Below are 14,411 nucleotides of genomic sequence, written 5' to 3'. Positions count from 1 at the left end.
AGGACAATATGGTTATAATGAGTGACTAGATGGGGAATCTCTGTAAGAAAGGGAAAATATTTACAAGAACCAAATGAAAATTCTAGAACTAAAAGTATGATTCTGAAATGAAAAACATCATTTGGCCAGGCACAGTGGCCCATGCCTGTTATCCTAGCACTTTGGGAGGCCAAGAAGGAAGGATCACTTGATCCCAGGGGTTTGAGACCAGCCTGGGCAACATGGTGAAATCCCATCTCTATTATATTAAAAAAGAAAAGAAATAGAAAAACATTACTCAAGTTTAATAACAGAATGGAGCAGACATGAGAAGGAACTGAAAACTTAAAGATGCATCAATAGACTATGTCAATTATTTTTAATCCAATCCAAAGAAGAGAGAGAAAAATACTAAAAATGAAAAGAGACTCATCCTGCTGGACAAGGCGAACGATTCTAAAACATGCGAAACTGGAGTCCAGAGGGGGATGTAATACTTCCATGGGAAAGGTCAACCCTAAGCTATATGCAAATGTACCTGTGTAGGCTGGTGTGCTGGGTTGATGGCATCTCCCTGGCCAAATGTATGCCCACCTGGAACCTCAGAATGTGACCGTATTTAGAAATAGGGTCTTGAAAAATTAGTTTAAGGACTTGAGATGATATCATACTAAATTTTCGATGGGTCCCAAATCCAAAGACTGGTGTCCTCATGAGAGGAGAGGACACAGACACACATGGAAGTAGCCAGATGATGACAAAGGAGAAGATGAGGGGGGTGTCAGGAGCCACCTGTGTTTGTCCCTTTGCACTACTGTAAAGAAATACATGAGGCTGGGTAACTTATAAAGGAAAGAGATTGAATTAGCTCACAGTTCTGCAGGCTGTATAGGAAGCATGGCATCAGCATCTGCTTCTGGCGAGGACCTCAGGAAACTTACAATCATAGCAGAAGGTGAAGGGAGAGCAGGTATGCCACATGGCAAGAATGGGAGCAAGAGGCTGAGGGGGGGCTCCAGACTAAAACAACTAGATTGTGTGTGAGCTGACTGGGGGAGAATTCACTCATCACCAAGGGGATGACGCTAAATCATTCATGAGGGATCTTCCCCCTTGATCGAATCACCTCCTACCAGGCCCGACTTCCAACACTGGGAGTCATATTACAACATGAGATTTGGAGAGGACAAATATATAAACCATATCATTCCATCACTGGCCCCCCAAATCTCATGTCGTTCTCACATTGCAAAATACAATCATGCCTTCTCAACAGTCCCCCAAAGTCTTACCTCATTCCAGAATCAACACAAAATTCCCAAGTCCCAAGTCTCATCTGAAGATGAGTCCCTTCCACCTATCAGCCTATGAAATCAAAGACAAGTTATTGACTCCCAAAATACAATGAGAGTGCAGACATTGGGTAAACATTCCCATTCCACAAGGGAGAAGTTGGCAAAACGAAAGGATCTACATGCCCCATACACGTCAGAAATCCAGCAGGGCAGTTATTAAATCTTAAAGCTCCAAGGTAGTCTCCTTTGACTTCATGTCCCATATCCAGGGCACACTGGTGCAGGGGGTGGGCTCCCAAGGCCTTGGACAACTCTACCCCTGTGGCTTTGGAGGATGTTGCCCCTGTGGCTTCTCTCACACGATAGAGTTGAGTGCCTGTGGCTTTTCCAGATTCAGGGTGCAAACTGCCAGTGGATCTACCATTCTGGGGTCTGGAGGACAGTGGCCCCCTTCCCACAGCTCCACTAGGCAGTGCCCTGGTGGGGACATTATATGGGGGTTCAACCCCACATTCTCTTTGGCACTGCTCTAGTAGAGCTTCTCTGTGAGGGCTCCATGCTGGCAGGAGGCTTCTGTCTGGGCACCTAGGCTTTCTCATACATTTCTGAAATCTAGAGGGAAGATGCCAAGCTTCCTTCACTCTTGCATTCTGGGGACCTACAGGCTTAACACCAGATGGAAGTTGCCGAGGCTTATAGTGGCTTGCACTCTCCAAAGAAGCAGCCTAAGCTGTACTTGGGGCCCTTTGAGCCAAGGCTGGAGCCAGAGGAACCAGGATGTGGAGAGCAGTGTCCCAAGGCTACACAGGCAGCAGTGGCCATGGGCATGGCCCACAAAACCATCCTTTCCCTCTTGGCCTCTGGGCCTGTGATGGGAAAGACCACCTCAGAGATTTCCAAAATGCCTTCAAGGCCTTTTTCCCTTTGTTCTGGATATGAGCACTTAGCTCCCTCTTAGTTATGCTAATCTCTCTAGCAACTGGCTGCTCCATAGCCTACTTATATTTGTCTCCTGAAAATCCCTTTTCTTTTCTACCATATGGCCAGGCTGTGAATTTTCCAAATTTTTTATGCTCTGCTTCCCTTTGTTGACGAAAAAAGCCAAACTCTATAAAACACTTGACGAGATTGATTCTGAGCCACATCTGAGAGCCATGAACTGTGGCACAGCCTCAAAAGGTCCTGAGAACACCTGTGCAAGGTGGTTGGGTTGCGGCCTGCTTTTATGTTTTAGGGAGACATATCAATCAATACATGTAAAGTATACATTGGTTTGGTTTGGTTTGGAAAAGCAGGACAATTCAAAGTGGGGAATTCCAAATCATACGTGGATTTGAAGATTTTCTGATTGGCAATTGGCTGAAAAAGTTAAATTATCTAAAAAGTTGAAGTCAGCAAAAAGCAATGCTTAAGATAAGGGGGTTGTGGAAGCCAAGGTTCTTGTTATGTAGATGAAGCCTCCACGTTCCAGAGAGAAGAGATGGTCAATGTCTCTTATCAGAACCTAAAAGGTGCCAGACTCTTGGATAAATCTCTCCTGAATCAGGAAGAGACCTGGAAAGGGAAAAAGATTCTCAACAGAATATACATTTCCTCCACAAGAGACGGCTTTGCAGGGCCCTTCCAAAATGTGTCAGAGAAATATATTCTGGCATAAAATACTTTAATTTCCTTCCATGCCTGCCACCTGTCATGTGATGCTATACCAGAGTCAGGTTGGGATTTGATATCTTATTGCTACAAAGAGTCTGCTTTGTCAGTCTTAAGCTCCCTGTTTTAATGTTAACACTGGTCAGCTGAGCCTAAGCTCCAACAGGGAGAGGGTATAGTGAGGGAGTCCAAACCACCCTCCCCTTCCTGTCATGGCCTGAACTGGTTTTCCAGGTTTCTTTGGAATCCCCTTGGATTAGCATTTTATTTTCTCGTTTACACCTTTTAAATATAAGTTCCAACTTTAAGTCATTTCTTTGCTCCCATATCTTACCATAGACTGTTAGAAGCAACCAGGTCACACCTTAGAAACGTCTGCTTAGAAATGTCTTCCACAGATCCCCTAAGTCATCACTCTTAAGGTCAAACTTCCACAGATCCCTAGGGCATGAACACAATGCAGCCAAGTTGTTTCTTAGGATTTAACAAGCGTGACCTTTACTCCAGTTTCCAATAAGTTCCTCATTTCCATCTGAGATTTCATCAGCCTGGCTTTCACAGTCTATATGTCTATCAGCATTTTGGTGACAACCATTTAATCAGTCTCTAAGAAATTCCAAACTTTCCCTCATCTTCCTGTCTTCTTCTGAGTCCTCCAGATTCTTCTAACCTCTCTGCCTGTTACCTAATTCCAAAGCTGCTTCCACATTTTCAGGTATCTTTATAGCAATGTTCCACTCCTCAATACCAATGTTCTGAGTTAGTCTATTTGTGTTACTAGAAAAAAAAATACATGAATCTGATAATTTATACAGAAAAGAGGTTTGCACCAGGCACAGTGGCTCATACCTGTAATCCTAGCATTTTGGGAGGCAGAGGCAGGAGGATCACTTGAGCTCACAAGTTGGAGACCAGCCTGGGCAACATAGTGAGAACTTGTCTTGAAAAGACAAGAAGGGAAGGGCAGGGAAGGGGAGGGCAGAAGGGCAGGGCAGGGCAGAAGGGAAGGGCAGGGAAGGCAGAAGAGAAGGAAGGAAGGGAGGTTTAATTAGTTCATATTTCTGCAGGCCATTCCAGAAACACGGCCCTGGCATCTGCTTCTGGCAAGGCCTCAGGGAGATTGCAATGACGGCAGAAGGCGAAGGGGGAGCAGGCATGTCACATGGCAAGAGGGAGCAAGAGAAGAGAAGTGGCACGTCCCAGACTTTTAAACAACCAGCTGTCACAGGGACTAACTGAGGGAGAAGTCACTCATCACCTGGGGGATGGTGCTAAGCCATTCATGAGGGGTCCAGCCCCATGATCTAATCACCTCCCACCAGGCCCACCTCCAACACTGGGAATCACATCTCAACATGAAATTTGCAGAGACACACATCCAAACTATTGCACCACAGGAAGCTGGAAGAGGTGGAGGGTCCTCCCCTGGAGCACTCAGAGACAGCCACCAACACCTTGATCTCAGATTCCTGACTTCCAGGACTCTGAAACAATTTTTGTTGTTTTAAGCCACATTTGTGATATTTTGTTACGGCAGCCACAGCACGGATATAGCTGGTAACAGACTTCTTTAGCCTCCAAAATACAAGCCTGGGGTAAATAACTGTTGAACTTGGCCACATGGAAATCAGGAAGAATGTAATAAGCATCATTGATGGACGGGATGACCTGGGAGATCGTGGCAAGTTTAAAGCTAATTGGAAGTTGGCAACCAAAAAATCCTGTCTTGCAAATTGCCAGGAAATTGCCAAGAAAACCTTTAGAAAACATGGTTAAAGATGGAGAAACCCAGATGACTCCCTGGTTTCTGAAGAGGTGCTTAGGCATTGAAGTGAGACTGACGAGACTTCACACTGTACCCTTCAGAAGGGCAGACACTCACGAGATCATCAACCACGGCTCCCTCGCTGGGAGGCAGACACAGAGCTGGAGGCGGTGGCCACAAACTAGGTGGGCAGAGAGGCGTCAGCATCGGGACTTGCGGGAGGCCCTGGGAAGGAACAGGCAGTGGTGGGGCCTGGACAGCCCTGGGGAAAGGAAGTTACTTGGAGGAGACCAGGGGCTTGCATTTGGGCCAAAACCAAGGACAAGAGATCAGCTTGTCCCAGGGAACTCTGGAGCCCAGCACCCCACCACGGGTGCAGGGGCCTGACAACCCAAGAGAGGGCTGTGGGCACCGGGCACCAGCCTGTGGGGGGTCTGAAGGCTGCTGCCCAGCCACACATGTCCCGGTTCTGAACAAAGGGTTCAAGAGACACCTGCAAACCTACCCTTCTGAGAGCAGCCTCTTAGCCTCAGCTGGTATTGGCCCCTGGTCACCCCACATGCCCCTACAGTGGGGCCTGGCCTCAGAAAGGGGCCCCTCCATTTGTACTTTCTATCTGATCCTTGACACAGTGCTAACACCAAAGACCAAACCCGAATCTTGGTTCACGTACTCTGCAAAGAAATGACTAAGACAAGTTCTTCCGGAGGTCAGTTTTAGAACGTTTATTCTGACTTAATTCTGCCTTATCTCTGTGCACCAAGAAAACTATCTGCACATCTGTAGTAAAATGTGAAGGTACCTTCATTTTGTTTGTATACTAAACTTTTAAGAAATACCTCACTTTTTAAAACTTGGTTTTGTGTTTTGTATGCTTATAATATTTTCCATAATAGATCATTTTAATGATGAACTCTGAGTCTTCTGACAGAATGCAGATCAATGGATTCCTAGCCATCAGGGAGGCGTTGATTGCAAAGGGGCCTGGTGGAATTTTTTGAGAGATTCTACATCTTCTTACAACTGTTCATCTGGATTACGGTGGTGGTTGCATGAGTGCATTTGTTGAAATTCACATGTTACAGGATGGATTATACTGAATGTAAACTACACTTGAGTAAATATGACTTTTGAAACTTTAAAAAGTTGGGGGATGGTTCACTGCCCCGGCTCGAAGCCCCCTGGCCACGCTGCCTGGCCAGCCCACCCCCATCCCTGCCAGCGCTTGCCTCCAGCGTCCCAACGGCCTCCTGACCCCCTGGGCTGCTCTAAACCCTCAGGAGCGCAGCCATCCGGGATCAGCTGGATGGAGATGGGGAGCCCGAGACTCGTGCCACACCACGTCCTCCCGCCCCCACCAGCCACACGCAGACGTCAAAGCAGCCCTGTCCTCGCACACACTGCTCCCACCCACTCTGGCAGGGCCATTCCAGGGCTGAGGTAGGAAGGCAGATGCTCCCCCTGCCCCCAGACTCAAGCATTCCTGCACACACCCCCAGCACACACACACACTCCCATGCGCACACTGACACACACAGGTGTGTGCAGCTGAGACACAGCCCGTTCCCAGGCAGTCCAGCCCCCATCACTGAGGGAAAGGGGCAGCACCGTGGGGCCACAGGAGTGGCAGCTGGACACAGAGCCAGGCGCTGGTGAAGACCCAGGCCACTGAGGCGGGCTGCCGTCATGGCTGGGCGTGAAGGCCAGAAGAGGGCAGGAGGGGCCGTAGGCACTGTGCCTATTGGGCCTAGGTGGGCACACGCCGGGCAGGAGAGGAACAGCCCAGCCCCTGAGGACGGGGTGGGGGCAGCTGCCATTTCTGGAGGCCAGGGCAGGGCCAGCACCGCAAGGAAAAGCAGAGCAGGGTGAGAACGGACATGGGGCTCAGAGCTGAGCAGGCCTGCTGGGCCCCAGGAGGGAGACACAGACGACCGGAGATCTCAAGGCTGGCAGAGGCCAGAGATGGAGCCCCAGCTGGGAAGCCATCCTCCTTCCTGGGGGCCCACCCTGCCCGGCCCCTCCAGTCCAGCACAGCTTGGGGCATTGGATAGAACCGGGAGAGAGCCGACCAGGCACTGAGGCCCCTGCCCCAAATGCCCACAGCCTGGGGAAAATGAGCAGGTACATGGGAGGGGCAAGTGGAGCCCCAGGCACACCCACACAGTGCACACAGCCTCACCTGGGCCGGAGGGGGCAGGAGGCTCGCCACCCCTGCTGTGGTTTCTCTCCTAATCTCACCCTGGGTTTCTCCCACACTTGATGCAGGTGACGTTTCTCTGACATTGTGGACTAAGAGTTGGTGCTGGAAGGGGTTAGCCATCTTGGAGATGTTGCTCTGGGATGCAGGGATTTTGCATGTGAGAAGGACATGATTATGGGGGAAGGGGAGGGCAAACTGTCATGGGTTAAAATGTGTCCCCTATAAATTCATGTGTTGAAGTCCTAACCCCCAGGACCGCAGAATGTGACCTTGTTTGGAAACAGTCTTTGCAGCTGCAATCAAGTTCGGATGAGGTCACCCTGGAGTAGGGCAAGCCTCTGATCCAATATGACTGCTGTCCCCATGAAAAGGGGGAATCTGGGCACAGACAGCACGTGGGGAGAACGCCCTGTGAAGATGGTGCTGCTTCCACAAGCCAAGAGCAGCAGAGACGGCCAGCAAAGCCCAGCAGCAAGGAGAGAGCCTGGGACAGAGTCTCCCATGACACAGAGGTGCCAGCCCCACCAAGGCCTCCATCCCAGATGCCCGGCCTCCAGAACCAGGACGGAATAAACGTCTGTTGTTTAAGCCACGCAGTCTGGGGTGCTGTGTTGCCAGGGCCGCAGCTAACGGATACGAGTGTTGTCCTGAGCTGCCAGCCCCACAGGCTGCATGAGGCCTCCCTGCCCCAGCCCAGTGCAGACTCCCCAGCCCCCTGGGTGTGCCATGGGCAGTGGGGGGCCCCTCACTCCGTCCTCCCCCAGCCTGGGAGGTTGAGCCCATTATGAGCTCCATGGGGTGAAGCTGGAACAAGAGGCTGGGAGCCAACTGGGAGCCCGCAGTTGGAGGATGGATTTCCCCAGGGACCCACACGTGCACCTCCACCTGTCTCCTGGACATTCTCTCTGTGGGCCGCACTGGTGCCAGCTCAGGGATCCAGCAGGATCACAAGGGCAGGCCAGGTCCTTGTGGAGAGCACATTTACTGGGAGGGACATGATTTCCCCTCGCAAGTGTCCATTCTGGATGCTTCCTATTCCACGCTGGACGCTTCCTGTTCCACGCTGGACGCTTCCTGTTCCACGCTGGACGCTTCCTGTTCCACGCTGGACACTTCCTGTTCCACGCTGGACGTTTCTTGTTCCACTCTGGATGCTTCCTGTTCCATGCTGGACGTTTCTTGTTCCACTCTGGATGCTTCCTGTTCCATGCTGGATGCTTCCTGTTCCATGCTGGATGCTTCCTGTTACATTCTGGATGCTTCCTGTTCCATGCTGGACGTTTCCTGTTCCACTCTGGATGCTTCCTGTTCCACACTGGACGTTTCTTGCTCCACTCTGGATGCTTCCTGTTCCATGCTGGACATTTCTTGTTCCACTCTGGATGCTTCCTGTTCCATGCTGGATGCTTCCTGTTCCATGCTGGATGCTTCCTGTTACATTCTGGATGCTTCCTGTTCCATGCTGGACGTTTCCTGTTCCACTCTGCATGCTTCCTGTTCCACACTGGACGTTTCCTGTTCCACTCTGGATGCTCCCTATTCCATGCTGGACGTTTCTTGTTCCACTCCGGATGCTTCCTGTTCCATGCTGGATGTTTCCTGTTCCACTCTGGATGCTTCCTGTTCCATGCTGGATGCTTCCTGTTCCATGCTGGATGCTTCCTGTTACATTCTGGATGCTTCCCGTTCCATGCTGGACACTTCCTGTTCCACGCTGGACGTTTCTTGTTCCACTCTGGATGATTCCTGTTCCATGCTGGATGTTTCTTGTTCCACTCTGGATGCTTCCTGTTACATTCTGGATGCTTCCTGTTCCATGCTGGACGTTTCCTGTTCCACTCTGGATGCTTCCTGTTCCACACTGGACGTTTCTTGTTCCACTCTGGATGCTTCCTGTTCCATGCTGGATGTTTCCTTTTACATTCTGGATGCTTCCTGTTCCACGCTGGATGTTTCCTGTTCCACTCTGGATGCTTCCTGTTCCATGCTGGACATTTCTTGTTCCACTCTGGATGCTTCCTGTTCCATGCTGGACGTTTCCTGTTCCACTCTGGATGCTTCCTGTTACATTCTGGATGCTTCCTGTTCCACTCTGGATGCTTCCTGTTCCATGCTGGACGCTTCCCATTCCACTCTGGATGCTTCCTGTTCCTTGCTGGACGTTTCTTGTTCCACTCTGGATGCTTCCTGTTCCATGCTGGATGCTTCCTGTTCCACTCTGGATGCTTCCTGTTCCATGCTGGACGTTTCTTGTTCCACTCTGGATGCTTCCTGTTCCATGCTGGATGCTTCCTGTTACATTCTGGATGCTTCCTGTTCCATGCTGGACGTTTCTTGTTCCACACTGGATGCTTCCTTTTCCATGCTGGATGCTTCCTGTTACATTCTGGATGCTTCCTGTTCCATGCTGGACATTTCCTGTTCCACTCTGGATGCTTCCTGTTACATTCTGGATGCTTCCTGTTCCACTCTGAACGCTTCCCGTTCCACTCTGAACGCTTCCCGTTCCACTCTGGATGCTTCCTTTTCCATGCTGGACGTTTCTTGTTCCACTCTGGATGCTTCCTGTTCCATGCTGGATGCTTCCTGTTCCATGCTGGATGCTTCCTTTTCCATTCCGGACACTTCCTATTCCATTCTGGACACTTCCTGTGCGACACCTCCTCGGGCTTTTGGTCTGCCCAGTCCCTCTGGCCTCATACCATCCCCCCTTACCTCCCACTTCCACGTTCGTCCTTCCTCAGCTCCTCCCTCTCTCTAGAGCTTCGGCCTGGCAAGGTCCCTCCTGATCTCAGTCCAGGCTCCCCCAGCACAGGTAGGAGCCTTGCACCTGCCCTTGGACCTCCCCACCCTGCATGATGCCAGCATCCCCCAGGCCCCAGGGAGGCCCCATTTCTCTCTCTGCTTGTAGTCCAGTGGCCCTGGAGTCCCACTACAACTCGGGTGTGCCCCTCGCCTCTGAGGAAGCTAAGTGCCCTAAGCTAAGCAGAGGCCATCCCCTCTGCTCAGCCCCAGGGCCCTGCCCCCTACCCCTTCCCCTCACCTGCACCACAGGCTCTGGCCAATTCTGCCCAGGCCCTGAATGGGCCCCTCTGGCTCCCCTCTGCTGCTACACTGCCCTGCACCACCTCCACTCACCTTCAGTGTGTTCATCCACCTGTCCCACGTCCCCTCGGCCCCCAGGAGCACAGCTGGTGGCCCTGGTTCCTGGCAGCCCATCTTGTTCCTTCTGGAGCACCAGCCTCAGAAGCCTTCCTGTGCAGGGTCCACTGGGGCCAGCTCTGGGACCCTCCTGGTCTCAAGCACACACGTTCTCCCTGCAGCCAGACCTGCCCCTGCCTGTGAGCTCAGACCTGAGCCTTGGAACGCCTTCTCTTCTCCATCCCAGCTCGCCCTTGCCAGCTGCTCAGCGGGATGAACTCACACTCCCCTCCCTGCACCATGAGTCAGAGCCAGCTGGAGAGACGCCCAGGCCAAAGCAGCCACCAGGGCCCAGTGGGGGTCAGAAGCTTCAGGTGAGAGGCCCAGGTATTGAGAGGCTGAGACCACGGGCAGAATGGTCATAATCGCTGCCAGTATCAGTCCAGCCCCAGGGACTCAGAGACAGAGAAAAGAGCAGCACACAAGGTCCGGGCTCCCCACCTTCTCCCGTGAGTATGGGGGAGTATGGGGGCAGCCACCACCCCCATCCCCACACACCCATGAGGCAGCCTCGGCTGTGTCTGGACTCCCCCTTGCCCTGTGACACAGAAACCACCAGAAGAAAAGGGAACTTCAGGAAGTAAGCGGTGCCGCCGGTTTCAATCCTGTTCTTAGTCTTTGCAGCGTGGAGTTCACACCCCTGGGGACCTGAGGGCCAAGCTGTGATTTCCTAGGAAGACAAATAGCGGCTGACGGTGTGGGCAAGTCTGCCCACATGTACCGCGCCAAAACAGGAAGGGTTGAGACCCCCACCTCGGTGAGTAGGGTCAGCACAGGGCAAGGGCACAGGCTCGGGAGGAGAAGGACAGAGCCTGGGTGCAGCCGTGGGCGCTCCTGGACCTCAGCTGCTGAACAGGCTGCAAGAGGCTGGGGAGACGCGGGGGCGAGGCCAGCCCCACATGGAGGCCCAAGCGGAGCCAGCACGGGGGAGGTGGGCAGCCTTCAGGCACCGACGCCCACCCAGTGCAAGATGATGGGGATCGTGGGCAGGGGCTTCCAAGCCAACAGGGCAGGATACACCAGAGGCTGACTGAGGCCTCCATGACGACCAGGCTGGGAGCACGAGGAACATGACGGGATGCGGCAGAGCCGGCCGTGGGGTGATGCCAGGATGGGCAGGACCCACCTGAGCTGAGGAGGCAGTAGAGCGAGGGAGGAGGAGAGGCCCCAGGTGAACGGAGGGTCTTGTCCAGGCCAGCAGCATCACCGGAGCCCAGGGCAGGCTCAGCAGTGCTGGCCGTGGGGCCCTCTCTCAGCCAGGACCAACGACAGCAGGTGAGCCGGGAGCAGAGCAGCGAGGGTGAGTGTGGCAGCAGGACAGGAGGGTGGAAGCCAAGGAGCCCAGAGGCAGAGGCAGGGACAGGGGAGGCACAGGGGCTGGGCTCAGAGCCAGCTGATGGCGCTGGGGCACCTGCTGGCGGGGAGCAGGGCTGTGGTCAGCAGCGGAGTGGAGGGGAGAGCTGTGCTGAGTGCACAGACGGGAGGAGGGAAGAGTCCAGGGAGGCCCAGAAAGGCCCAGAGCACAGCAGGCCTGGGGCGAGGGGAGGGGTGAGGCTCCGTGCGTTCAGGGAGCTGACCCAGCAGAGCAGAGGCCACTGAGGAGCTGAGGTTCTGGAGAGGCTTCCAGAGCAGGAGCAGTGCAGGGACGGGAGGATCTGGGAGCTCACCCAGGAGGGGCACATGGGCAAGGGCAAGGGGCTCTGTTGGGGAGACCTGACTGGACCCTGGGGCTGCTCCACAGCATAGGGAACAAGCCAAGTGCTGCAAAAACAAAAATGAGGCCAGAAAAACAGCCCAAACCTGGACAGAGGGTGCCAGGACAGGCAGGGGGGCAACAGTGGCCTGAGTGACGTTGCTGCCCTGGGTTGAGGGAGGGCAGAGTGAGCAGGGGGCAGGCATTGGAGTTCAGGGTACCAGGACCGAGCAGCCACAGGTGAGCAGGAAAGGTGGGGGCAGAAGGAGCAGGGGGCACCTCCTGGAGCTCAGCAGACCAGGGCAGAGCAACTGAAGGTGAACAAGGGCAGGTGGGAGGCAGGATGAGCAGGGGGAAGACCCTGGAGCTCAGGGGACCAGGGCAGAGCAGCCTCAGGTGCCTCAGGTGAGCAGGGGCTGGTGGGTGGCAGGACGAGTAGCGGACAGCTCCTGGAGCTCAGGGGACCAGGACAGAGCATCAAGAGCTGAGCATGGCTAGTGGGAGGTGGGCGAGCAGGGTGCAGCCCCTGGAACTCGGGACCAGGGCAGAGCAGCCGCAGGTGAGCACGGGCTGGTGGGAGGCAGGAGGAACAGGGGGCAGCTCCGGGACTTCAGGGGACCAGGGGAGGGCATCTGAAGGTGAACAGGGGCTGATGGGGGCAGGAAGAGCAGGGGGAAGCCCCTGGAGCTCAGGGGACCAGGGCAGAGCAGCCACAGGTGAGCAGGGGCTGGTAGGAAGCAGGAGGAGCAGGGGACAGCCCCTGGAGCTCAGAGCACCAGGGTAGAGCACCCTCAGGTAAGCAGGGGCAGGTAGGAGGCAGGACGAACAGGAGACAGCCCCTGGAGCTCAGGGGACAGAGGAGAGCATCAGAAGGTGAGCAGGACTGAGGCTTAGCCTCAGGGAATCAGAGCAGAGCAGCCACAGGTGAGCAGGGCCGGTGGGAGGCAGGAGGAGCAGGGGACAGGCACTAGAGCTCAGGGCAAGGCAGCCACAGGTGAGCAGGGCCGGTGGGAGGCAGGACGAGCAGGGGACAGGCACTAGAGCTCAGGGCAAGGCAGCCACAGGTGAGCAGGGCCGGTGGGAGGCAGGACGAGCAGGGGACAGGCACTACAGCTCAGGGCAAGGCAGCCACAGGAGAGCAGGGATGGTGGGAGGCATCACTCAGCTCCTAGATTTTGGCAGGAGCTGGGTAGTTGCTGGCAGCAGAGAGCTGAGGGCTGGTGAAAGTGCAGTGCAGCCTCCTGGTGCCGGGAAGGGAGTGTGAGTCCATCCCACTGAGCAGTTGGCAAGGGCGAGCTGGGATGGAGAAGGGAAGGCGTTCCAGGGCTCAGGGCTGAGCTCTCAGGCAGGGGCAGGTGTGGCTGCAGGGGGAACGTGTGCTTGAGACCAGGAGGGTCCCAGGGCTGGCCCCAGCGGACCCTAGGCAGGAAGGCCTCTGAGGCTGGCGCCCCAGAAGGAGCAAGATGGGCTGCCAGGAGCCAGGGCCACCAGCACAATGAAGCTGAGTGGAGGTGGTGTAGGGCAGTGTAGCAGCAGAGGGCTGCCAGAGGGGCCCATTCAGGGCCTGGGCAGAGTCAGCCAGAGCCTGTGGTGCAGATGAGGGGAAGGGGTGGTGAGCGGGGCCCTGGGGCTAAGCAGAGGGGATGGCCTGGCTGAGCGCAGGGCACTTAGCTTCCTCAGAGGTCAGGGGCACACCCCACCTGCAGTGGGAATCCAGGGCCACTGGGCCAGCGGCAGAGAGAAATGGGGCCTCCCTGTGGCCTGGGGGTCCTGGCACCATGCAGGGTGGGGAGGGCCAAGGGCAGGTGCAAGGCACCTACCTGTGCTGGGGGGCCTGGGCTGAGCCCAGCAGGGACCTTGCCGGGGGAAGCTCTGGAGAGAGGGAGGAGGTGGGCTGGTGGCTGAGAAGGCCAGGCCAGGGCTGGGAGGGTGAGGGTGTGGTGACTGAGCCTCCAGAAGTAATGCAGGACACTGGGAGGCAGGGGGCATCCAGGCACTCAGGGCCCTGACCTGGGCTGCTGCACAGTGGGGCTAAGGGGAAAGGAGGGGAGAGGCTGAGGAGGAGGCTCCCAGGGGGCTATTCCAAGGCAGGGGGTTCCGGGGCCCTGGGGCTGCAGAGCACCGACCCTATGCAGTGTCTGGCCCCTCTGCTGCACAGAAGAAAAGGGCCTTGGAGGGCAGAGGGCAGGCTATGACCAGGGCCCTGGGCAAGTCAGACCAACTCACTAGGGGAGGGCCACGCTGGGGTGGCAGGATCAGGGGCTTCAGGGGGCTCGGGGTACCCACCAGAAGCCATCTGAGAACAGTGTCCACTGGTCAAGCCAGGCACCCATAAAAGGCTGGAGTGGGATCGATGGGCATGAGCCATCCCTGAGGTGGCACCAATGGCCAGAGCTGAGGCCAAGCTAGAGGCCCTGGACTGTGCTGACTCCCGGCAGGCACAGAGCACTGACCCGGCTGCCGAGCCCCGCCTCCTAGGCTACAGGGGGTGCCTGCAGAAGGGCACCACAGGGCCGCCGGTCCTGCAAGCTTTCTAGGGCAGGCCGGGCCTGACCTTGGCTTTGGGGCAGGGAGGGGGCTAAGGTGAGGCAGGTGGCGCCAGCCAGGTGCACACCCAATGCCCATGAG

Source organism: Pan troglodytes, chromosome 15, assembly GCF_028858775.2.
Source record: "Pan troglodytes isolate AG18354 chromosome 15, NHGRI_mPanTro3-v2.0_pri, whole genome shotgun sequence".
NCBI lineage: Eukaryota > Metazoa > Chordata > Mammalia > Primates > Hominidae > Pan > Pan troglodytes.
Note: the sequence above shows the minus strand (reverse complement) of the source record.